Here is a 25,991-nt window from a genome sequence, read left to right as displayed (position 1 = left end):
CTAAGTTAGACTCCTACCCTACCAGAAAAACTGAAATACTGAAGTCCTCTGTTTTTTTGGACTGTGTTTAAACTGAACAAACTGAACAAACTATTGCTAGGCTATAAAACTTGTGTGATTTTTTAAGAGAATTATAGTCCAAAACCACAGCAAATAAATTTGCAAGTTAGTAATTAATGTTAATGTGTAAATTCTCTAAGATGTGGGAAGCCATTGTCTGATCCTAGTATTAGAGAGATCATGTCTAAAGTAGAGTTAATACAAGGGACTAATCTAAGAATTATTAATCTCAAAGAATCCCTAACCTCGAAGCCATGAATTAAAGCTCTGGTCCATATCAGGTAGCCATCTTCTATTCAGAAAGGCACTACACTTGGAACCATTCTAAGAAACAATGTGGATAAACAGAAAGGTAACCAAGAAATGTGGGAATCAAAAATGTTTTCTTTGTATAGTAATTGAAATATATGGCAGTCAAGGAAGAAAAATACCGAGTGTGACTGCTCCAGAATGAAGCAAATTCCTTCTGCCACTAGTCATTGAATAGCAGAGTTTGTCATATTCCTTCAAAGACTCTGTTAACAATCTGTTATTGAAAGAGACCATAGAAAGGAAACAGGGGATTGAAAAGGTGCCGTCTTTTGTCCCTTGCCTCCCAGGCACTTTTTGGTACACATTAGTAGATGCGCTCCATGTCTGGTAGATGGTCAGTGTAATAGGTTCTTTATTTTAAACAGTGGGTGCCAGCAGGGAATCCCCCTTTCTGATTGAAAGACCAGCAGTCACAATTAACCAGGATCCCTGAATTCTCTCAGACACTGAGCCACCAACCAGGCAATATATACATGAGCTGGTTTAAGCCTCCCTACACACACACACACACACACACACACACACACACACACACACACACACACACAAGCATATAGCAGAGGACTGTACTGACTGACCTCAGTGGAAGAAGATTCACCTAATCCTCCAGAGACTTGAGACCCAAGGGGAAGGGGTAAAGGGGCAGGGAGGGGGGTGAGGGAGAGCACCCTTTTTGAGGCAAAAGGGAAGGGAATGGGGTAGGGAAATGTGGAGTGGAGCAATGACTAGAATGCAAATAAATAAAATAATTAAGAAAATAAAATAAATGACTGTTTTTTTCCTTTCATAGTCTGATTTATTATCTAAATACCAGTTTCCTCTCTGAGAGGAAATGAGCTATCTCTCTAGACATAACTCACTATTTAAGAGAAATTTCAGCCACTCAGGACAAGTTTCCCTTCTAATCTAGCTTTTAAACAGAAACTATGCTCTCTGCGAAATAGACATGCAGACTTCATGTTTGTTTGTTTTGGCATTGTATCTAGTGCAGACGCTGGCTCAGAATTGACCCTGAAATTTGTGTGCAAAATGAATAAAGTATACACTATGGACGTGTGATTGAACTGAAAAAAAATTCATAACATCCCTACAATTCTGCAAAGAGCAAAACAAATATTTCCTCTGAGGAGTCAAAGGACCAAAGCTAAACAGCATTAAATCCTCTGGACCACTGAGGAAGTGAAACAGAACAACCCTGCTGGATAGCACAATGCATGTCCGTAACCCAACGTCAAGGAGCCTCGGACCTCACTCATTTCCTTTTTGGAAAGCAAGAAAAGGCAATCTATTTCCTGATTTTTTTTCAGTCTCCAATATTGATTGATCTCCTTCAATTTTAGCCTTGAAATGATAAAAGGGGGGGTGATACACAGACAAAGAGCTGGCTGTAAATATTTAGGTAGAGAACATCAGTGTGAGCAGCTGTAGACAAAAAGCATCAAGGAATAGCTCCCCAATATCCAAGTATCATTCCCAGCTCTAATGAAAATGAGACGATTAGAACTAAGGCTCTTGCTCGCTTCAAGTCACAATTCATCACTCTGTCAAAGACAATAAAATGCCACATCTCTAATCTTTCCTGTTAACCATAATGGAGGCCAAGCAATTACACTGTTGCAGCAAATTGGCAAGAATTAAAGAAGGAATTAACGGGAATTTTTTTTCTGTTCCAGTAAATGGTATCATTCATATTTTAAATCTGATAAATATTAAGTGCATTAGTCATAAATACTTCTTATTAGGCACATTTTTGTTCTTAAGGTTTTAGCGAGTTTTTAAAATATATATGGAAGCAGCAAATCAATTAATAACACCGAAGTTGACAATTAAAATAACAACCAATGAATATTTTAGGTGAGATGAAAAGTAAAAAAAAAATCAAATATTTTGTAAAAAAAAAAGATGGAGAACACGTTAATTCTAAAACTTCTCAAAACACTTTAAGAATTCCTATTCTATCAATAGTAGGTATCTATGCACATAGAAGAGAAAATTGTACCCCATATGAAGTGATCTAATTAAATGTAAAGCACATTTTCCAAATGACCTTTGAAAATCTCAGCTGTTAGCACCAGAACAAAATATAGAAAGGTAGAACACAGTCTTTCTCTGATGGTACAAAAGTTAACTATGAACTTTTAAGTTCCAGGCTGATATCTGAAAATAAGGAGTAACGATGCCCAATCTAGAGACATCTAAAAAACACCCCTAGCTGAACAGGAAAAATCACAAGATATAATAATGATTTTGTATGTGTGGTGAGAAAAAAATCAGGTATTCTATTTAAGAAATTTCAAGGATTTTTAGAAGATCTTTATCAGAAACACAGAACAATAACCAAATAAATAATTATTAAGCACAATCCCTCCAAGCCCCTCTCAGAGAGGAAACTGGTATTTAGAAAATAAATCAGACTGAAAGAAACAATGGAGAACAATTATTTTCCATTTTTAATTAATTATTTTGTTTATTTACATTCTAGTTATTGCCCCTGCTCTCGCCCCCCCGTTCCTCACACCATCCCCCCCTTACCTCCAAGATGGTGATCCCCCCACGCCCCACTGGCTCCTTCCTACCCCCGTTTCCTGGGGCTTCAAGACTCTGGAGGGTTAGTTACATCTTCTCCCAAAGGCCAGACAAGGCAGTCCTCTGCTATGTGCTGGGGGTGAGGGTGAGGGTGAGGGTGGGGACTCAGACCGGCTTGTGTTTATTGCTTGATTGGTGTCTCGCTGTCTGAGACAATTCAGGGATTCTGGTTAGTTGAGAGTGCTGATCTTCCTATGGGGTCGCTCTCACCTTCAGCTTCTTCAATTCTTCTCCTAACTTCCCCCATAGGGGTCACCGACTTCGGTCCAATTGTTGGGTGTAAGTATCTGCATCTGTCTCAGTCTGCTGACGGTAGGGCCTCTCAGAGGACAGCCATGCCAGGTTCCCTTCTGTAAAGCCATTATATCATCATAATAGTGTCAGGCCTTGGTGACTCGGCCCCCTGTGAGATAGATCCAAGTTTGGGGAGGTCACTGGACTACCTTTCCTCCAGTCTCTTCTCCAGTTCTTGTCCCTGAAGTTCTTTTGAACAGGCACAATTCTGGGTCAGAAATTTTGACCTTGTATTGATAATTTCATCCCTCCCTCGGGCTGTGTCTATTTATCTACTGGAGATGGACTCTTTGAGTTCCCTCTCCCTACTGTTGGGTATTTTGGCTAAGGTCACCCCCATTGATTCTTGAGAGTCTCTCATCTCCCAGGTTTCTCAGACTTTCTAGAGGGTTATCGTACCTCTCACCCCCAGAAACTGCATATTTTCATTCATTCTCCTGGCCCTCTAGGCATTTATTTTCTTATATCCCTTGACATTGCCTGGAAGTTTCCATCCTGGTATGTGCCAATGGGAAGACTGGCTTTCTTATTTTGTTTCGCAGCTTCATATAAATTCATTAAGTTTCACTATTCAGTTTTACCCTCATCAGCATCACTTCTCCTTCCACTCTTTTTCTTACAGGAAACCAATCTGTATGGGGAAGGGCTAGTGAATCCAGGCTTTCTGCCCTGTATTCTCTCCTCTGGATGCTGGATGCTTTCTGCTTTCACTGTAAAAATCAGTGAACTCAAATCTCCTTTCTGTCCCATTCTTCCTTAATTTTTCTGCTATTCTTGATTTAGGCCTTGTTAGGTCTTGGCTATATGAGTACATTTGCTCTATAGTCAACCAAGTATTCCCCTTCATTCTCTGAAATGGGAACTCATTAGCTACCAGTATCAACCCCTGTATCCTTCAAGAATCACAAAGAAGCATTCCTGTCTACCCTGCCTACCCTTACCACTAACTAAGGTATGTCTTGTCTGTCTATAATATAGATAGATAGATATAAATATCTACTTATAAATATATTATCTATCATCTAGATAGGTATCTAGCTATCATATATCATATATCATTATGAACATCTTTATCATCTATATCGATCCTGTTTATCATCTATCTATATCTATAATCTAGATAGCTATCATTCATAGATAGGTAGAAAGATAGAATCTATCACTACCTAAGTATTTATCATCTATCTATATCTATCACCTACCTACCTATTTATCTAACTATCTATGCATGTATGAGTCATCTAACTCTCTTTGCCTTTCCTCCACTCCCTTCCTCCCTCCCTTCACTGTCCTATACAGATGCTGTATGTGTTGGTAATAGATACTCTACTTGCTTCTGTTGGTAAATATGCACCATATGTTACAGTCTTCCTATATTCATCCCAAAAGTCATAAAGCCACACACTTTAGCTATAATTATGGACAGGTTGTAGGAAGAGAAGCACTTTCTTGGCAGGTAAAGGACACACAGAAAACTCTCCTAAGTGCTGTATCATTAGATTCCTAACTTCATTAAAATATGCATAGAAACCCAATGTTAGTGGAGTGTATGTACAAAGAAGAAGGATGATATTCATTTCCGCAGACTGAAAAAAGTATGGGGAAGAGGTTCAATTGGTCTATTAGTAATAAACAGACTTTCCAAAAGGTGAAAAGGCAAATATTAAAAATCAAAGATTTAGTAATATCTATAACAATGTTGAGTGATTGATGAAACAAAGGTATCCAAGGATTCTCTCTGATCAAATGACCAATGTGGCACTCAGATGTCATTGTCATCTTATTCAGTATTGAAAGTCATACTTTTCTATACCATATGCAGTGACTGAGCACAGTAAAGGTATAAACACCTAGAAATACTGGACTGACATGGTCATTCTTCACCCTAGAGAACCTTTCCAGATGAGGTGAGGCTTGGTGAAGTCTCCTTTGCTATTTACATGATCTAACTTTGCCTTTTTAAGATTATTTACTCATAAAACAAATTTTCATTACCACCTTGCAACTCCAGCCCCATCTCACCAAAGGGATTGCAGAAATAAGACATAAGAAATTAAGTCACCTCCTTCTCCCTCAGAAGAACAACGGTATCAACCAACCAGATCCCCATTTCCCAGAGCTCCCAGAGACTAAACCACCAACCAAAGAGTACTCATGGAGGGACCCATGGCTCCAGCCACATATGTAGCAGAGGATGGCCTTGATGGACATCAATGGGAGGAGAGGCCCTTGGTCCTGTGAAGGCTCAATGTCCCAGTGTAGGGGAATGCCAGGGTGGGGAGGTGGGAGTAGGTGGGTGGGTAGGGGAGCACCTTCACACAAGCAGGGGGAGAGGGGATAATATAGGGGGTTTCCAGAGAGGAAAGTGGGAAAAGAGATAACATTTGAGACGTAAATAAATAAAATGTCCAATGAAAAAGAAAGAAATTAGGTCATCAACTAGGGGTGAATTACTCAGCAATCATCAAACAATGGTGACATCATTGCTACATGTCAGGTTGAGACTTTGGTCTCAATTTTGTCCAATGAAGCAGCAACTGCTGATTTGAAGCTGGAAGATTTATAAGTGAATTATAGGATAAATTGGTACAGCTATCAGTCATTCTGATTCAAGGAGGAAATACTATATATAATGATAAAGGGATGTTATGAATATGACCAAGAGTCATTAATTCCCTATTTTGGAAGATGATCAGTTGCTAAATTAATGAGGAATTAAATGATTGACAAGTGTCTTTCTTTGACCATCCACAATGAAGCTCCTGCCCTATTTCCTGCAGAATCGTGTAGAAAAACACATTAAAAACGAACAATCTAGATCTTTTAGAACAAGTAGTTCAATGCCCAAGAACAAACAAGAACAACAAAATGTCTAATGATAGAAAAACAAAGTCTGACATCTGCTTGTGACTACTTGAAATGCTGAAATATAATATATATATATATAATATATATAACCCAAAGAGAGATAAGTCTATCATACTGGTGACAGGAGTTTCCTGTAGTAAGCATGCAGATGTACTTTTAAAGGAGGGGTCTTCTGTAGTGAGTGCCCACACTCCAGTGTTTGCCTCACTTGTAGAGAACAGTTCTTCCAAAGACATGCTGCATTTGGTCTCTGAGTGAGATACAGATGGAAACTTGCACAGCTTCGCTTGGTGTAGAACAATCAATGAGCAAACGGATTCCAAGGCAACCTGCTCTATTGCTGAAAGCCATACAAAATCTGCCCCACTCTTTTCTCTGTCCAAACATGTTCTCTCTTCCCTTTGCAAGCACTGATCCCCAGTAAGCATCTTGAACTTCACATTCCAACTACTGTTATTGGTGATACCAGATGATGATTCAAATAATTCAAAGAGAAATTATGGTGCAAGACTGAACACATGGTAAGAAAGTATTTGTGATGATTTTTGTCAAGGAATCAGTTAAGAAAATAGTTTGGGAGGTGACTTATCTTGCATTTCTGAAAAATACAATTTCTGTCATCTATAAAATCTGTCAAATTATTCAAGTATGAAGACAAAATGGTGTCGGGGGCGGGAGCAGGTCACATGAATGTCTATGTGTGAACCTGTGTGTGTAGAGGTCACATGTGATATGTGTCTGTGGGGATTTATGAATGTGGAGCCAGAGCTCACCAGCAGGCATCTTCCTCAGTCGCTCTCCATCTTCTTCTTTCGAGACAAAGCTTCTCCCAGAGCCTGGAGATTGTGTGCTTGTTAGAGTGCATAAGAATCAGCCCCAAGAACTACCTTCTTCACTTCTTCATTGTTAGGGTTATAGGCACATACCTCACTCATCTTTATATGCGAGTTCTAGGTACCCAAGTTCATATCTTTGTGCTTGTGTAGCGATCACTGTATAAACTGAGTCATGTCCCCAAACTCCAAACACTATTCGTTTCAGTTAGCATTGAAGTTTTCCATATCCTTTATTCATTGTTAAGACACTCATTCCGAGGTATATGGCCTCTGCTGTACTTTAGTGAAGTGAGATAACATTCATGTTCCTAAAATAAATATTGCATATGAACCGAGAAGGATACAACATTTGTAGATCAAAATAAAGCTAGACTATTATTTAGTAGCTACTGAATACCAATACATTATTTGGGGCTAAAGGAAAAAAGCTATAAAATCAGAAAAATCTCCTAAAGTAGTGAAAGTGGAAAGAAACATTTTGTAGATTCCTATGTTGGTTGTAATTTTTTTCTTATAAGGTACCAGAGAAATGTAGCTTCTGAAAGAAACTGTTTGTTCTCCCTACAGCATTGAGAACTGGACAGTATGGTGAACACTAAAGCCTGGCGGAAGGTGTGGCTCACAGACGTAAAAGTGGGATCGTGACGCAGTGGGTTATATCTATAGCAAGGAAGCATAAAGCTCCCAGGAGAAAAAGAGCTGCTTTAAAACCTCGAACTCTACTTCTATAATCCTAAGTCTGTCAGATGAAGCCCCATGTCTAAAAGACTTACAAATACCCAAAATAATAGTGCCAGCTGAGAGTCCAGTGTTCAGACCTGAGTATATGGGAACCTATGGCCCTCCTATAATAACCTGACATTACAGCCTCATGAGCATGGCTCTGAGGGTGGAAACACTTCCATGCATGTATGTCTATCTGCCTGACCCTTGGATCCACAAAGTAACAAGAAAGAACCTGCTCCTAAGAATTGTCCTCTGTCCTGCACATGGGGGCCATCACACGCACATGTATGCAGAGATACACATGAGTTTACCAATACAACGTGGTCAGCCTTGAAAGCATACACACATAGATAACAAAAGCAGATTCAGAAAGTTTATGTCTATATTTTTACATCTATACATGTGCTGCAATAGTGTTCGCAGTAAAAGAAACTATCAATTAAGGACAGGGGGAGGGAACAAGGGAGGAACTGAGGCCAGAAGGGAAACAGGAAGTGATGCAATTATATTTCAATTAAAATATTTAAATAAAATGTTAAAAAAACAATAACACCAATTAAATGAATGGAAAATGTTAAACAAAACTTCATGAAAATGAGAAAGTGGTAGCTGATGAGAAAAGAGCATGAAAAGAATGTGTGGATCTTAAGCCTTGTGAACAAAAGGAAGAAAGGAAAAAATACTCTTCATGTTGACTCGGATAAGAATTATGATGAACATCTGGATTTCCCCAGGTGGAGGCCTTTTTTATGATGCCATAGTTTCAGCTTGGAAATTGAGAAAGGGTGGGGAGCAAGAAAATCCTCCTAACTTCTGCATTTTTTCGTTTTGTAAAAAATAAATATTTTTTTAAAAAAATCTAAAGAATGTGGAGATGTGGGAAAGTTGAGGAGCATGCCAAAACATCTTTAGATGATGTATAAAAGATTCCCTGAATGAACTCTACATCTCTTTCACATGTGGGTTATGAAGTAAGAGCAGCAAGGGACCTGAACCCTTACGTCTTTCAGTGCTTAGACTTCAATACCTAAATGTCATTTTAAAGATTCTGGGTGCTTTTTTTTTTATTCTGTCAAGTACTTTAAATTATGATCTGCTCTCTTAAACACCTGCTCACTTGTAATACTCTTGAAAATAGCTCATTGTTAAACACCCAAGCTAACTTAGACTCTCTTAACAGGTTAAACACTGGCACTTAACTCCTGAAGCATATTAGCTACAAATTGAACATTAGTAAAAAGCACTCAAGGCTATTTAAGGCTTTAGTGACTCTTATAAAGGTATGTTATTTGCAATCAGATATGGTTTTATTAGCTATTATGGAAGTAACTACGGAGCAGTATTTCTAATTGGTATAAAAAATATTTCTCTTAGGTCAGGGGCTGAATCTAAGCAAAGGTTCAAATTAAAGTAAAAGGATCCTCTTAACCTTTGGGACCATTTTTTGTCTGTATTATTAATCTAGGAAAAAGCAGGTTTCTGGAAGGCATGTTGTATTTACCTGGACTTTCCCATCAGTACTCAGGTTTCTGGCAGGTACCTGTCCATACACCGGCACATGAACTGCTCCCACTGCTGGAGTAAGTGGACATCTGTTTCCACCCTGGGCTCCTGACAGCAACTGCATTACCACTTACCTTTCTAATTCCCCACCCTGCTGCCCAGAGATGAGTTTTAAACGCCCAGGGCTCAAGGTGAAGAGATTGAAGCTAAGGCGAAGAGTTATCCCAATTTCCAATGAATTTGTATTGTTAACAATTTAACTTTTCAAAGGATTTTGTGCTAAAGCAATCAACCCTCTGCTGGAGCTGGGCAGCACACGAGACCGAGATGGCTGAATCAATATGTGGAAACCTGACTGACAACTTGGGTAATTTGATGCAGGATTTGGGACAACAAGTGGAGATAAATTACTTAACACAGTTGGGAACCAAAATTGTGTTCAGAAGGAGAGACATGTTTTCCTGAGAGGAGTGAGGAGAATTGTACTGACAGGAATGTGATGGACACAAACAGAACACTTACAGACATTATCCCATATGCAGCTGTGTGCGTTCTGATAGTTATTCCTCGATTGTCTTTGTAGGGGATGGGGGAAGTGTGCTAAAATATGTAAATCGGCAACGGTATCATGCTTTCTCTTACAATAACATAACTATAGACAGTTGGGACTGAAATATTAGGAAAACACCATTTTGTGGAGGGAAAACTGAAATACATAAAAGTCATATTTTGACCAAAACATGAAAGAATAGTTTTAGAACTCAACTTGATTTTTAATAACTTGAACTAAATTTTTATTGAAGATTGAAATTTTAACAAATGTGTAGTTGCATTTTTAACATATTTAACTTACCTTGACTGTAAACTAATATCTCACTCTAAAAAAACTACATTTTGGTTATTTTCTGTGTCTGTGTTTCTCTCTCACTGTCTCTGTTGTCTGCCCCCCCCACGTGTGTGCATATGTGTGTGCGTGCGTGTGTGTGTGTGTGTGTGTGTGTGTGTGTGTGTGTGTGTGTGTGTGTGTGTGCAAGTGACATATCAATCCTGTAGACATCACAGGACAACTTGGGAGACTGGGCATATCTCTTCCACTATGTAGGGTACAGAATTGAACTCAGGTTGTCATGTTTACTGACAAACACCTACACCTTTTCTTACAGCATCCTCACATGGGCCTCTACGTGTATTATTCTGAATATTCTCTCGTTATAGAACCTATGACTTATAGATTGAGCATCCTGATCAACCCTAGAGATTGAGAGATGGGCAGGGTAATGAGGACACAGAGAAAGCCAAGCTTAATTATACTGACTATGTCATTATCACTACCAATCAGGAGGAGATTTTTCCTATGCTTGCATGCATCATGAGAAAGGGGAGTTTTGCTCTATAGAGTTGCTTTCTTAAGGGTTTAACAGAGAAAGGCAAATGTCTTTCAGGATTGGCGAGTTTGCTTCATAGCCCTGGAGTGGTTTCCTTTTTGAACAGAGTCTCTGCATACCTTTGAAAAGCTTTCCTCGGTATGGTTGGAAGCTGCCATATTTGTGGGATTAGAAGCACTCTGAGCTATGTCTGTCAAATACTGCTTCTCAAGCAGAAAGAAAAAATATGGGATTCAGTTATGACGGACTTGGGTAGTTACACATCCAAAGCTCCGTCTTGCTTCTGTTTCAGCTTTATAGTTAAGAATTATCACAATTGTGTTTGTTTTCATCAACCTGTATTGTATTTGTGGAAAATGGAGTTACATGAACCATTGCAATAAAGAATTTATAAGGCTCTAACTCAGTGGTAAAGCACTTGCTTTGAGTACAATAGGTTATGTTCAAACTCGAGTAGTGGCAAAACAAACAAAACTGGTGAGTTTATAAAAAACGGAAAGAATGACTACTCCAAAACTACATATTCTAGTTATCCCAAATAAGCATTCAAAATGATGGACAAGAGGTAGTATGTATGTATGTATGTATGTATGTATGTATGTATGTATGTATATACATATATAAAAAACAGTGGGGGCAGTTGTGCCTCTGACTCTTTTGCCTGTTCTTGGGTCGCTTTTCCTCCTATTGGGTGCCTTTTTCAGCCTTAACGAGAACTTTTCCCTTGTCTTACTGTATCTTGTTTTTTCAAATTTGAATATTATCTCTTAGAAGTCTGCTATTTTCTGAAGGGAAAACAAGGGAAGTTTATTTGAGAGAGAGGGGAGTGGAAAGAAGGAAAACTGTGATCAGGCTATATTGTATGAGAGATGAATCAATTTTTAATAAATAAAAGAGAAAATGAATGCATCCTAGCAAACTAATCAATATAGCTTCATTAGGCGACTAGAATACCATATGCCATTGATCTCTCATGCTATATATTGCAGTTATGATTTAATAGTGATGTTGGTTAGATGACTCAGTGGTTAAAGTTGTCTGCCGGGGTTGGGGATTTAGCTCAGTGTTAGAGCGCTTGCTTAGGAAGCGCAAGGCCCTGGGTTCGGTCCCCAGCTCCGGAAAAAAAAGAACCAAAAAATAAATAAAAATAAATAAAGTTGTCTGCCATTAACCGTACTAACCTGAGTTCTTTCCTGATATGGTAGAGAGAATAAAATCCCATAAGTTGTCCTCTGACCACATAGGTACCCACACACGTACATATACACAAATAAATCAATAAATCAATACAGGCAGGTGTAAATGATATGCAGAACCCAAGTCAGCCAAGCCTGGCAGGGTTTTGCAGACCCACTTACTTTTATTTTTTTTCTCCACACTGGAGGATTATACAATTAATTATGATTACATTCTATCTGCCTACAAGACTGTCTTGGTGTATACTTCAAAGGCATGCATAAAGGATATGGAAATGAGCTCTATTCCTCTCTTACAGATAGGAAACAATCACTCCGATAAAAAAAAAAAAAGTCTGTGTTTGACAGCCTGAGGCTAACCACAGGTACGAACTATGGAAACAGTGATTTTATAGGTCTACATTTATTTTTACTCTTTGTTACTAGAGATAAACAAAGTGGATGTATTAAAGCATCAGGAAAAGGGTTTGCACTTGCAGAAAATAATATAGAGGCAAAAACTTCACTACCAGATCCTCTGGGTTTTTTTTTTTCATTGTTTTTATATCAAGGCATACAAAATTTATTTGGGGAACTGGAAGTGCTATAAATTATTGTTTCTGAAAGTGATGATAGTCCCCAAATAAAAGACCAAAAACAACAGGAGTTCAAATTGGAAAGATCACATAATCCGTCATAAGATTAATTTATTCATAGATCAAATTGTGATTAGATCTATGCTATACTGTGAACCAAAGGTACTTCTTACTTTCTTCAATTTGGACTGGTGTTTTAACTCAGATCACTGATTTACGGTTTACCTGCTCTGACAAGAAAGACAACTGTCAATTGAGTAACCTGTGAAATGTGCTATCACAGAACTCTTACTCATCGTTTCGGGAACACAAACCCATCAGATTTTACTAAGGAACACAGTGAAAGCTGTCTGTTCCAAACACTTGAAGATCACCAGGTGACATAGTATCAAAAAAGACTGACCCACCTTCCCCTACAGTTAATCATTTCTTATTAACCCTGATGGTGAGGAGTAATTCTGGTGATGAATTATATTTTAGAATATTTAGGTCTCTTCCTACAAACACGTTACTCTCAGCTCTGAGGTGGTGACTTAATCAAAGGAAGAGGTGTTTTTGTTTGGTTTTTGTTTTGTTTTGTTTTACACCATTTAATTTGAAGATCCCCTGAGGGGTAGTGGCTAGAGTCTGAAATCCTGAAGAGATCATAGACCACCATAGGAAAAGATGTGGAAGAAGCTAAGGCTTTAAGGTTAGGAAAGGAGACACAGGAGAAGAAAACGGTTTGAGAGTTCTCCTGAGTAGTGACCATGCAAACGAAACCATGTTTGGTATCATCTACCCATCTCCACGCGCATCTACCGGTCTCCACGCGCATCTACCCATCTCCACGCTCATCTACCCATCTCCACGCGCATCTACCCATCTCCACGCGCATCTACCGGTCTCCACGCGCATCTACCAGCCTCCACGCGCATCTACCAGCCTCCACGCGCATCTACCAGCCTCCACGCGCATCTACCAGCCTCCACGCGCATTCCTTTTGTGAAAAATGATTGTTTTTCCTCTGTTAACAGATTGATCCTGTGAAACCTTTTAAATTGTGTCAGACACTCCACAGAACGTCTAGAAAACAAATAATCCTGGATTCTGTCTAAATGTTTCTCTCCATTTTTTTTTATCTTGACTCTTATTTTTAACTCTCTCTGAAGGTTATTTTGCCTTTTAAAAAATAAGACATAAAGATTTATGTCTAAAAGATACATTTTCAAAAAACTTTTAAAAGAAAAATCCTAGTTTTTTTTTAAAGAAATATTTTGCTGTTTTGATTTTATTCTCTCTGGTTGTCCAAATATCAACCAGATGTCAAATATCTACCAGATCCTTCCTCATTCAGCAAATTAAGAAAACAAAAACACTTTGCTCTGTTTTGAACAAATTACTTTTTACTCAGAAGTTTTCAAAACACCCCCTCCAACTCCTCCATGCACCTTTTATGACATTTCTGTATAATTTCTGTATATTCTCTTGAAAGGTGTACTCAGATAATCATTAGATATTATTGGGCTGAACCTTAGTAATTACTAAGGATTAAAAACCAGGCATAAGTACAATGTCTATTAATAGTACAACATTTAATGAACATATTCTAAAGCAGCTTCTTTCCAACGAGCAATAAAAGTTTATATTCTAGTAGAGTCTGCCAATCCATAAAATCTGGGAGTGACGGATCCCAAGTGGTACTCTATCATCTTCCTGATCTAGAGGGATGCTGCTAATTGACCAGGACAAAAAATGAGCTGGGGGAAAAAATACCCAAACAACAACAACAACAACAACAACAAAAACAAACAAAACAAAAAACAACAACAACAACAACAACAAAAAAAAAAAAACTGCTTACCCAAAGCAGCCAGGAATATGTGAATGCTTTTGGAGTTTTTCCAAATATCTTAACCAAGTACTCAAACCATTACAAATATCCCCTGTAGCGTCATTGAAGCGTGCCGCAGTTACACATTATAAATGGGAGCCAAATCACACACTCATGTAAAACGCCTGGCATAGCAGAAGAACAAGTTATGCATTTAATAAACAGTCTCAAGCTTCTAATGTACTGAAACCCACTTGTAATTTCTCTTGTAGGCTCTTTTCCCTTACACATACTGTTCATTTTTAAAGCTCTCTACAAGGCTTTTATAAAAATCAACTTAACCGATATACCATCACTTCAATTTTCTTTGCTCATTCCTTTGAAAAACTGTGCTCCCGTTCACGAATATTTGTCATATCGAAAAGCATGAAATGTGTTTGCACGGCATTCCTGAAAGCGTGCTTGCAACTTATGAAATATGTATGTTAAGGAAAGAAGCCCTCAGTATGTGTTTATACTCCACAAAAGCATGCCTTCTATCTTTTCCAACCTGTAGATAGATTTACAAGTGAAAGTCATTCATCTGTAGTGTGCCTACAAAAGGAAGGCCATTACAGTCCCCCACAGTGACAGTTAGTATCCATGATTCTGATTGCCTTAATGAAGTGGCCAAATGGGCATGTCTGTCAATTAAACATAAAGTTACATATAAAAATCCAAACACTGGATATGACACTTAATTGCAAAGCAGCCTCTTCTGAGACCCTACCAGAAAAGCAAATCAAAGCTGTTTGTTTAAGGACGAAACTCTCCACTGTTGCCTTCAGCAACTCTTCAGTAGGTTTCCTCTGAAATAAATGTTTATGGATCGTAACGACACTTTGCTTTTCTTTAAATTGATAATCATCTAATACAGTTCCCTCTTTTTCAATGTGTTCTCATAAATCTAACTTTTTAACTGGCGTCCAAATTCATTGTTCTCTTTCAGGCAAGGAATATTATGCTGATAATTAATTTTCATATACGATAATGTCCTAAGACTATTTTCCCCTGCAATCAACTTGGATTGAGAAGAAAAGGCATTGTAGTGCCAGTGTGTGCGTAGTGGCTTGGGTTTTTTGGTACGTTTTAAATTTATTTTTAACTTGGGTTTCTGTTTGAGCCAAAAAAGATCATCTTCTTCCTTTGGACTTTTCTCCTCTTTTGCTGATTAGCCATAGAATAAGGCAAAGCACCTGATGGGCCACATTAAGAAGGATGCTAAGCGGTTTACAAGTCTCAGTAATTAATGCCTATTTTTATCACAAAGAATATAGACTGGCTCCTTCCATCTATCTGAAACGCAATGTAAGCCCCTATAAGCTTCAATGCAGCATAATTGGTGCAATAGAGCTGAAAATGAGATGGGGGAAGAGTATAATGCAGCTTCAGTAATCCTGCCTTCAGCTAAAATGGAACTGTAGAAGTCCTGGCAGCCTCCAACCAAAGGTTTCAAGTCAGCCAGCCGTCTACTGTTCCTTGAGAAGCCCTCACCATTGCATAAGTCCTTAACTACAATTCAAACATTTTAAATAATTATATTTATGGAATGATGCACTGTGATCAAACATTTGTTTCACAGCCTTTGGGTCCTAATTGGATGTTTTCTTCAGTTAAGGATGATCATGGGTTATGTTGTTGTTATGACTTTTTATTACGATCACCCTATTTTTATTATGTGCTCTCAAACCTCTTGGGATATACAAACAAATTTTGATTTCTCAGTGTTGCTATTAAAAATCTCACTCTCCTGTAAATTGTACTATGCTAATAACAGGTCTGGGAACTCAACTGGAGAATCAAAAAAAGCTTTGCATTTACGAAGGCGTGCTAAGAGAGACCACAGTAAGTGCTAGGTAATGCTTCAAATTTGAGACCACCCCTTTCAGCAGCCTGGATATCACTACAATGTTTAAACCAGCCATAATCAGAAATAAGCCCCGGGTAAGTTTGTACAATATGGATGAAAGGAATACTCAGAACAAAAGCAAACAGAAAGGGGGGCTGGGAATACCTTCCAAAAGTATGAGACATGTCAAGGTTATTTTCAGCAGCTCTATAAATAGCGTGTAAGCATTTCATCTGTGTTCTTCCTCCTGGAGCTGGCACATTTCGCCATAAAAGTAAAAGTCTGCCTTTGTTTGTTTGTTCATTTGTTTGCTTGTTTTCTTTTCATTGTGGAATTTGAGCATTTCGTTTTTATTGGATATTTTATGTATTTACATTTCAAATGCTATACCTTTCCTCTCCTCTCCCATCCCCCATCCCCTCTCCCTCTGATCCTATTAGGATGCTCCCACTCCCACCTACACACCCACTCTCACCTCAACACCCTGGCATTCCTCTAAACTGGGAAAACTAGGCTTCACAGGACCAAGGGGTTCTCCTCCTATTGATGCCAGACAATGCTGTCCTCTGCTACCTATGCAACTGGAGCCATGGGTCCCTCTGTGTACTGTTTGGTTGGTGGTGGGAGCTCTGTGGGATCTGGTTGATTGATGTTGTTGTTCTTCCTATGGGGTTGCAAAACCCTTCAGCTCCTTCAGTCCTTTCTCTAACTTCTCCGTTGGAGTCTCTGTGCTCAGTCCAATGGTTAGCTGTAAGCATCCTTATCAGTATCAGTAAGGTTCTGGAAGAGCCTCTCAGAAGATATCCATATCACTCTCCTGTCAGCAAGCACTTTGTCAAAAGAAGGCTATGTTTGAATCTTGTCCCTTAGGTATTGTCTAACAGCTACATGCTCCTCTGTGCTGCTATCGAAGTTACTAAGTCAGTCTAAAAACATCTCTTGAGCATACGGAAGATATTCAGAAATCAAAAGACTCAGTGAAAACCAAATAAATTGATGTTTACCAGATGTGATGGTTTGCACATGCTTGGCCCAGGGAGTATCACTTTTAAGAAATATGGTCTTATTGGAATATGTTTGGCCCTGTCAGAGTGGGTATGTCACTTTGGGCATGGGCTTTAAGAAACATCATTCTAGCTGCCTGGAAGCCAGTCTTCTGTTTGCCTTTGCAACAAGATGTAGAACTCTCAGTTCCTCCTACTCCATGCCTACCTGCACACTGCAGGTAAGCTACCCCCAATTAAATGTTGTCCTCATAAGAGTTGCCTTGATCATGGTGTCTGTCCACCCTAACTAAGGCACCAGAGATGAGGTAAGCTGTCCTAGAATGTAGGAAACTCTAGTGAGATAGGAAAAATCAATTGTAGTTCTAATTGTATAATATTTTAAGATGGTGGAATCCTGTGCTAGAATAGGAGTCTAAACTAATATGCATCCCATCACCCCCTTACACAAGATGGCTGGGTAGCAGGATAGTCTTCTAAATTGTCTATCCAGTTCTGAGCTACAAAAGTCTTTACAGGGGTGAATAATTTCAACAGGGGTCACCATTGAAGGTCAATGAATAGCTCCAACTGTTGAACAGAAGAGAAATAAAACAAAAGTCAAAGTGTTAAACACTTATTGTAAGGAGCACATGCATCATAACAGGTTTCATATTCTGTGCTATTTTCCTTGGCTGTTCTCACAAGGTTAAATACTTTACTAATTAGACCATGAAGTTTCTTGTAACTTGACTTTAAGCAAGCAGAATTTCATTCCCTCTAAACACAAAGTACTAAAATTTAAATGCAACATTTGTTTGGAACCCTTCAGCCAAGCCAGATGGAGAAGCAGGGAAGCAATATTCAGATCTTTACTCTGACTTCTCTCTACCTTCAAAGCCCCAGTTTCACACCCAGTCCTATAGCAGACTGCCTGCTGGAGTTCCCTTTCCCCTCTGACCCCACATCCAGGTGTACTCAGTTCACCCCCTAACAGCCATTACTACCCCATCCCGTGCAGCAGGGATGGAGGATGGGGAGTAGGGGGTAGAGTGTCTCAGCTGTTAACTCCCAGAGACACTTCCTGAAAACCCTGAAAATATTACCACTATGTAGCAGACTAATAGATGTGGTCTCTCCTTTCTTTCTGACCTCATTCTCAGAGGACTGAGCATATTCTCATGGCATAACCTGATCTCCTCCATTCTATGGACTCCTATGGACCTCCTGTAGTCTCCTCTGGGCCCCACCGCTTAGCCAATCTCCATCTCTAAACGTCAGTTCCAATTCCAAGAAACACATTCTAGTCTGAAGCCTCAATTTCCATACCTGCCAGGATCTCAGAAACATTTCTTACCAGGCAACACAGAGCTACACACTCTCCTATGAAACGGAGAGGCCAACAGTAATCAAGAAACAGAAAGTCTGCCCAACAAAACAAGACCAGGTGTTACTATCTAGAATTAAAATTACTCTAAACCCAGTTGCCTGGGAGATATATATATTTCCCAGGCCAATTTGTCTCTAGAAAGCCCAGCCACTCTACTACTGAAGGCCCTGAAAAATGAAATAGAGCTGAAACCCAAGACTAAGATTTCAAAATAGTCTTTATGATTGCTAGAGGTCCTTAAGAGGAAATCAATAAATCTATTAAAGAAATCTATGAAAACACGATCAAGCAGCAGAATGAAATGAACAAACAATGCAAGACTTGAAAGTGAAAATGGAGTCAGTAAAGAAAACCCAAACATGGAAAACTGGAAAGGAAAACTTAAAAACTCCAACAGGAAACTCAGAAGCAAAACACCAACAAAATGTAAGAGATGGAAGAAAGAACCATCTGTATTGAAGACAAGACAGAAGAAATGAATACTTTGTTCAAAGAAAATGCTAAATCCACAAAAGAAAAAAAAAACAAGCACAAAACATCCAGCAAATTTTGAACATTATGATTTTGAAAATAATATAGAGGAAGGAGAAGAAACCCAGGTTAAAGGCACAAAATATTTTCAACAAAATCTACATGGAAATTTCCTCAACCTAAAGGAGAGGAAGAAGCTTCCACCGTTGTGTCTCAGCTGAAGCCATCATTTGCTTAACTTGAGCCTTACTCTCCCTTTTCTATCACCACCATGAGAGGTATGGGAAACTACCCAACCTTGTTATGGAAACGTGGGGGTCACAATACTCCACTAACTGCATCATTTTCACTGTTTTTAAACTGCATTACTTCCCGTTGAAACTGCCAAACAGGATGTAGTTTTTCTGTTTTCTTTGCATTTAAAAGTTCCCTGCAAAATGAATTCAAGGCTTCTCTGTGAGAATTGTTTCTCTCCAGGCAGTAGCTGCCCAGCTTAATATAGACTCTCACTTTGGACTTTGTTCATGCTGAGTGGTCTTTGGGCCTTTACCCCACAACAGGAAGTGCCTATGAAGGTCCAAGAAGCAAACAGAACACCAAATAGACGCGATCGAAAAAGAAACTACCCATGGTACGTGATAAGCAAAACACTAAACAGTGAGGTTGTTAATGTTGCAGGATACTGCAAATGGATTTTCTAGGAGCAGTTCTAAATTTTTCTACATACCTATGACTAATTTTTTGTCTCTGTAAGATACAGCTGTAGGCATTTTTAAATATAATTATTAATAGTGGAGGATCTAGCCTATTGTATGGTATCCTATCTCTGGACTGATGATCATGGGTTCCATAAGAGAGCAGGCTGACCATCCAGTAAGCAGCACCCCTCCATGTCCTTTGCATCAGCTTCTGATTCCAGGTTCCTACATTGAATGAGTTCCTGCCCTGACTTCTTTTAACGATGGGCTATAATGTGAAAGTATAAGCCAAATGAACTCTTTCCTCTCTAGCTTGCTTTTGGATGAAGATATATATATATATATATAGATAGATAGATAGATAGATAGATAGATAGATAGATAGATAGATAGAGATAGAGATAGAGATAGATAGATACAAGATATATATATAGAGAGATATAGAAGATATATATATATATATATATATATATATATATATATATATATATATATATATATATATATATCTCCACAACATTAGTAGTCCTAACAAGAAAGGTTGGTACCAAGAGTGGGGTATTGCTGTGACAGATCTAACTATGTAGTTTTGGTGAGGATTATGGAAAGAGTTTGTGACTTTGGACTAGAGAATTCACTAATGTTTGAAGCTCAATTGGCTATTCTACCGGAACTTGGAGGAGAATGTGGAGAGAAATGCACATTATGGGAGTCTGGCTTATGAATTTTCAAAGGAAAGCAAAGACTCCAGCAGGACCTATGTGTGAATAATCTGTAGTGACTGGTCAGCTGGGGCTGAAAAATCAGCTGTTAGCAGAGAGCCCTTGGGCAGCACCCCGCGAGCAAACTTGAGCCTCGAGACCACAGGTAAGACCAACTTGTCTGCTGGAAGAGAGCTGCCTGGTGAGATTGGGACACACAGAGGCAGAGTTCATCTAGGACCGGGCACGTCCTGTGTTTAAAGGGTAAAGCCCAACATAAGGAGGCAAGCTATACCCTAGAAGAAGCAAGAAACTAATCGTCTTGGCAACAAAACAAAGAGAATGAAAGCACACAAACATAACCTCACATCCAAATATGAATATAACGGGAAGCAATAATCACTATTCCTTAATATCTCTCAACATCGATGGCCTTACCTCCCCAATAAAAAGACATAGATTAACAAACTGGATACGCAACGAGGACCCTGCTTTCTGCTGCCTACAGGAAACACATCTCAGAGAGAAAGACAGACACTACCTCAGAGTGAACGGCTGGAAAACAATTTTCCAAGCAAATGGTCAGAAGAAGCAAGCTGGAGTAGCCATTCTAATATCAGATAAAATCAATTTTCAACTAAAAGTCATCAAAAAAGATAAGGAAGGACACTTCATATTCATCAAAGGAAAAATCCACCAAGATGAACTCTCAATCCTAAATATCTATGCCCCAGATACAAGGGCACCTACATATGTAAAAGAAACCTTACTAAAGCTCAAAACACACATTGCACCTCACACAATAATAGTGGGAGATTTCAACACCCCACTCTCATCAATGGACAGATCATGGAAACAGAAATTAAACAGAGATGTAGACAGACTAAGAGAAGTCATGAGCCAAATGGACTTAACGGATATTTATAGAACATTCTATCCTAAAGCAAAAGGATATACATTCTTCTCAGCTCCTCATGGTACTTTCTCCAAAATTGACCATATAATTGGTCAAAAAACGGGCCTCAACAGGTACAGAAAGATAGAAATAATCCCATGCGTGCTATCGGACCACCATGGCCTAAAACTGGTCTTCAATAACAATAAGGGAAGAATGCCCACATATACGTGGAAATTGAACAATGCTCTACTCAATGATAACCTGGTCAAGGAAGAAATAAAGAAAGAAATTAAAAACTTTTTAGAATTTAATGAAAATGAAGGTACAACATACCCAAACTTATGGGACACAATGAAAGCTGTGCTAAGAGGAAATCTCATAGCGCTGAGTGCCTGCAGAAAGAAACAGGAAAGAGCATATGTCAGCAGCTTGACAGCACACCTAAAAGCTCTAGAACAAAAAGAAGCAAATACACCCAGGAGGAGTAGAAGGCAGGAAATAATCAAACTCAGAGCTGAAATCAACCAAGTAGAAACCAAAAGGACCATAGAATGAATCAACAGAAACAAAAGTTGGTTCTTTGAGAAAATCAACAAGATAGATAAACCATTAGCCAGACTAACGAGAGGACACAGAGAGTGTGTCCAAATTAACAAAATCAGAAATGAAAAGGGAGACATAACAACAGATTCAGAGGAAATTCAAAAATCATCAGATCTTACTATAAAAACCTATATTCAACAAAACTTGAAAATCTTCAGGAAATGGACAATTTCCTAGACAGATACCAGGTACCGATTTTAAATCAGGAACAGATAAACCAGTTAAACAACGCCATAACTCCTAAGGAAATAGAAGCAGTCATTAAAGGTCTCCCAACCAAAAAGAGCCCAGGTCCAGACGGGTTTAGTGCAGAATTCTATCAAACCTTCATAGAAGACCTCATACCAATATTATCCAAACTATTCCACAAAATTGAAACAGATGGATCACTACCGAATACCTTCTACGAAGCCACAATTACTCTTATACCTAAACCACACAAAGACACAACAAAGAAAGAGGACTTCAGACCAATTTCCCTTATGAATGTCGATGCAAAAATACTCAATAAAATTCTGGCAAACCGAATCCAAGAGCACATCAAAACAATCATCCACCATGACCAAGTAGGCTTCATCCCAGGCATGCAGGGATGGTTTAATATACGGAAAACCATCAACGTGATCCATTATATAAACAAACTGAAAGAACAAAACCACATGATCATTTCATTAGATGCTGAGAAAGCATTTGACAAAATTCAACACCCCTTCATGATAAAAGTCCTGGAAAGAATAGGAATTCAAGGCCCATACCTGAACATAGTAAAAGCCATATACAGCAAACCAGTTGCTAACATTAAACTAAATGGAGAGAAACTTGAAGCAATCCCACTAAAATCAGGGACTAGACAAGGCTGCCCACTCTCTCCCTACTTTTTGAATATAGTTCTTGAAGTTCTAGCCAGAGCAATCAGACAACAAAAGGAGGTCAAGGGGATACAGATCGGAAAAGAAGAAGTCAAAATATCACTATTTGCAGATGATATGATAGTATATTTAAGTGATCCCAAACGTTCCACCAGAGAACTACTAAAGCTGATAGACAACTTCAGCAAAGTGGCTGGGTATAAAATTAACTCAAATAAATCAGTTGCCTTCCTCTATACAAAAGAGAAACAAGCCGAGAAAGAAATTAGGGAAACGACACCCTTCATAATAGACCCAAATAATATAAAGTACCTCGGTGTGACTTTAACAAAGCAAGTAAAAGATCTGTACAATAAGAACTTCAAGACACTGAAGAAGGAAATTGAAGAAGACCTCAGAAGATGGAAAGATCTCCCATGCTCATGGATTGGCAGGATTAATATAGTAAAAATGGCCATTTTACCAAAAGCAATCTACAGATTCAATGCAATCCCCATCAAAATACCAATCCAATTCTTCAAAGAGTTAGACAGAACAATTTGCAAATTCATCTGGAATAACAAAAAACCCTGGATAGCTAAAGCTATCCTCAACAATAAAAGGACTTCAGGGGGAATCACTATCCCTGAACTCAAGCAGTATTACAGAGCAATAGTGATAAAAACTGCATGGTATTGGTACAGAGACAGACAGATAGACCAATGGAATAGAATTGAAGACCCAGAAATGAACCCACACACCTATGGTCACTTGATTTTTGACAAAGGAGCCAAAACCATCAAATGGAAAAAAGATAGCATTTTCAGCAAGTGGTGCTGGTTCAACTGGAGGTCAACATGTAGAAGAATGAAGATCGATCCATGCTTATCACCCTGTACAAAGCTTAAGTCCAAGTGGATCAAGGACCTCCACATCAAACCAGACACACTCAAACTAATAGAAGAAAAACTAGGGAAGCATCTGGAACACATGGGCACTGGAAAAAATTTCCTAAACAAAACACCAATGGCTTACGCTCTAAGATCAAGAATCGACAAATGGGATCTCATAAAACTGCAAAGCTTCTGTAAGGCAAAGGACACTGTGGTTAGGACAAAATGGCAACCAACAGATTGGGAAAAGATCTTTACCAATCCTACAACAGATAGAGGCCTTATATCCAAAATATACAAAGAACTCAAGAAGTTAGACCGCAGGGAAACAAATAACCCTATTAAAAAATGGGGTTCAGAGCTAAACAAAGAATTCACAGCTGAGGAATGCCGAATGGCTGAGAAACACCTAAAGAAATGTTCAACATCTTTAGTCATAAGGAAAATGCAAATCAAAACAACCCTGAGATTTCACCTCACACCAGTGAGAATGGCTATGATCAAAAACTCAGGGGACAACAGATGCTGGCGAGGATGTGGAGAAAGAGGAACACTCCTCCATTGTTGGTGGGATTGCAAACTGGTACAACCATTCTGGAAATCAGTCTGGAGGTTCCTCAGAAAATTGGACATTGAACTCCCTGAGGATCCAGCTATACCTCTCTTGGGCATATACCCAAAAGATGCCCCAACATATAAAAAAGACACGTGCTCCACTATGTTCATTGCAGCCTTATTTATAATAGCCAGAAGCTGGAAAGAACCCAGATGCCCTTCAACAGAGGAATGGATACAGAAAATGTGGTACATCTACACAATGGAATATTACTCAGCTATCAAAAACAACGAGTTTATGAAATTCGTAGGCAAATGGTTGGAACTGGAAAATATCATCCTGAGTGAGCTAACCCAATCACAGAAAGACATACATGGTATGCACTCATTGATAAGTGGCTATTAGCCCAAATGCTTGAATTACCCTAGATACCTAGAACAAATGAAACTCAAGACGGATGATCAAAATGTGAATGCTTCACTCCTTCTTTAAAAGGGGAACAAGAATACCCTTGGCAGGGAAGAGAGAGGCAAAGATTAAAACAGAGAATGAAGGAACACCCATTCAGAGCCTGCCCCACATGTGGCCCATACATATACAGCCACCCAATTAGACAAGATGGATGAAGCAAAGAAGTGCAGACGGACAGGAGCCGGATGTAGATCGCTCCTGAGAGACACAGCCAGAATACAGCAAATACAGAGGCGAATGCCAGCAGCAAACCACTGAACTGAGAATAGGACCCCCGTTGAAGGAATCAGAGAAAGAACTGGAAGATCTTGAAGGGGCTTGAGACCCCATATGTACAACAATGCTAAGCAACCAGAGCTTCCAGGGACTAAGCCACTACCTAAAGACTATACATGGACTGACCCTGGACTCTGACCTCATAGGTAACAATGAATATCCTAGTAAGAGCACCAGTGGAAAGAGAAGCCCTGGGTCCTGCTAAGACTGAACCCCCAGTGAACTAGACTGGTGGGGGGAGGGCGGCAATGGGGGGAGGGTTGGGAGGGGAACACCCATAAGGAAGGGGAGGGGGGAGGGGGATGTTTGCCCGGATACCGGGAAAGGGAATAACACTCGAAATGTATATAAGAAAAACTCAAGTTAATAAAAAAAAAATCAGCTGTTATTAACAGGAAACCAGAAATACAAAAGTAAAACCTCTTCTTTACTGGAAAAATAGAGGCTGGTCAGCTGTGGCTGGAGAATCAGCTGCTGTTAAGAAGAGACCAGCGTCATTGCAACGAAATCTTTCTGAGGCTAGGAAGTGTTTCCTTAATAACAGAATACAAAAGCTATGTTCTAGAGGCATCCAAAGTTGTACCTCAAGCTGGCAGCTGAACTCAAGAGTGTAAAGGTCGTCAAGGTGGTACTGATTTGGAAGGCATGAAGGAGTCATGGAAAGTATCTGAGGCTTGGAACTTTGTGGTAGGGATGGAATAACTGAAGAGAGCTCAGGAGAGGCTGTTGGTGAAGGTACAGTGCAGGTATAGTAAGGGACGCCAGCAATCTTGAGGATTCCAGTACTGTGAAATGACCACCAAGATCATTTATAGCAGTAGAATGGAGCCAGCTGGACCCTGGAAGATAAGCTGTGTGTTCTTCAGAAAGAGGAGGCAGGAGTATGACCCAAGCCCTTGTTACAAAGACCCCAGAAGATCATGAGTGAATCCCACATCATTGGACATAGAGTTATGTACACGTTTGAAGTTTGATTTTGCTTTTTAGGTTTGTCATTGTGCTCTGGTTCTTTCCTCTTAAAGTAAGAGTTTAATTAATTTTTGATTTTATAGTAGCACACAGCTGAGACTTTGAATTATAAAAAGAATGTATATTTTAAAAAGAAAATTTTCAAATGTTTGAATATTTAAAGATGACATAACTATAAAAATTTTGAATCTT

The 25,991-nt window shown here is 39.0% G+C and overlaps 1 long non-coding RNA gene across 3 annotated transcripts in view; it reads right to left on the bottom strand.

The window, feature by feature from the left end:
* LOC102550021 (uncharacterized) overlaps positions 1-25,991 on the bottom strand; it is a 133,722-nt gene that overhangs the window by 96,865 nt on the left and 10,866 nt on the right. Inside the window, exon 1 of one of the 3 annotated variants that reach the window (XR_015632888.1) lies at positions 3,169-3,303. The exons of 1 other annotated variant lie outside the window; for it this stretch is intronic. This is a non-coding gene — a long non-coding RNA (uncharacterized LOC102550021). Of the gene's footprint in view, positions 1-3,168; positions 3,304-25,991 lie in introns of those variants that run through there. One more of the 3 variants, XR_015632887.1, reaches the window with a different exon arrangement.

This window comes from Rattus norvegicus, chromosome 11, assembly GCF_021556685.1.
Source record: "Rattus norvegicus strain SHRSP/BbbUtx chromosome 11, alternate assembly SHRSP_T2T, whole genome shotgun sequence".
Lineage (NCBI taxonomy): Eukaryota > Metazoa > Chordata > Mammalia > Rodentia > Muridae > Rattus > Rattus norvegicus.
Note: the sequence above shows the minus strand (reverse complement) of the source record. Positions and strands in the feature narration are given on the sequence as shown.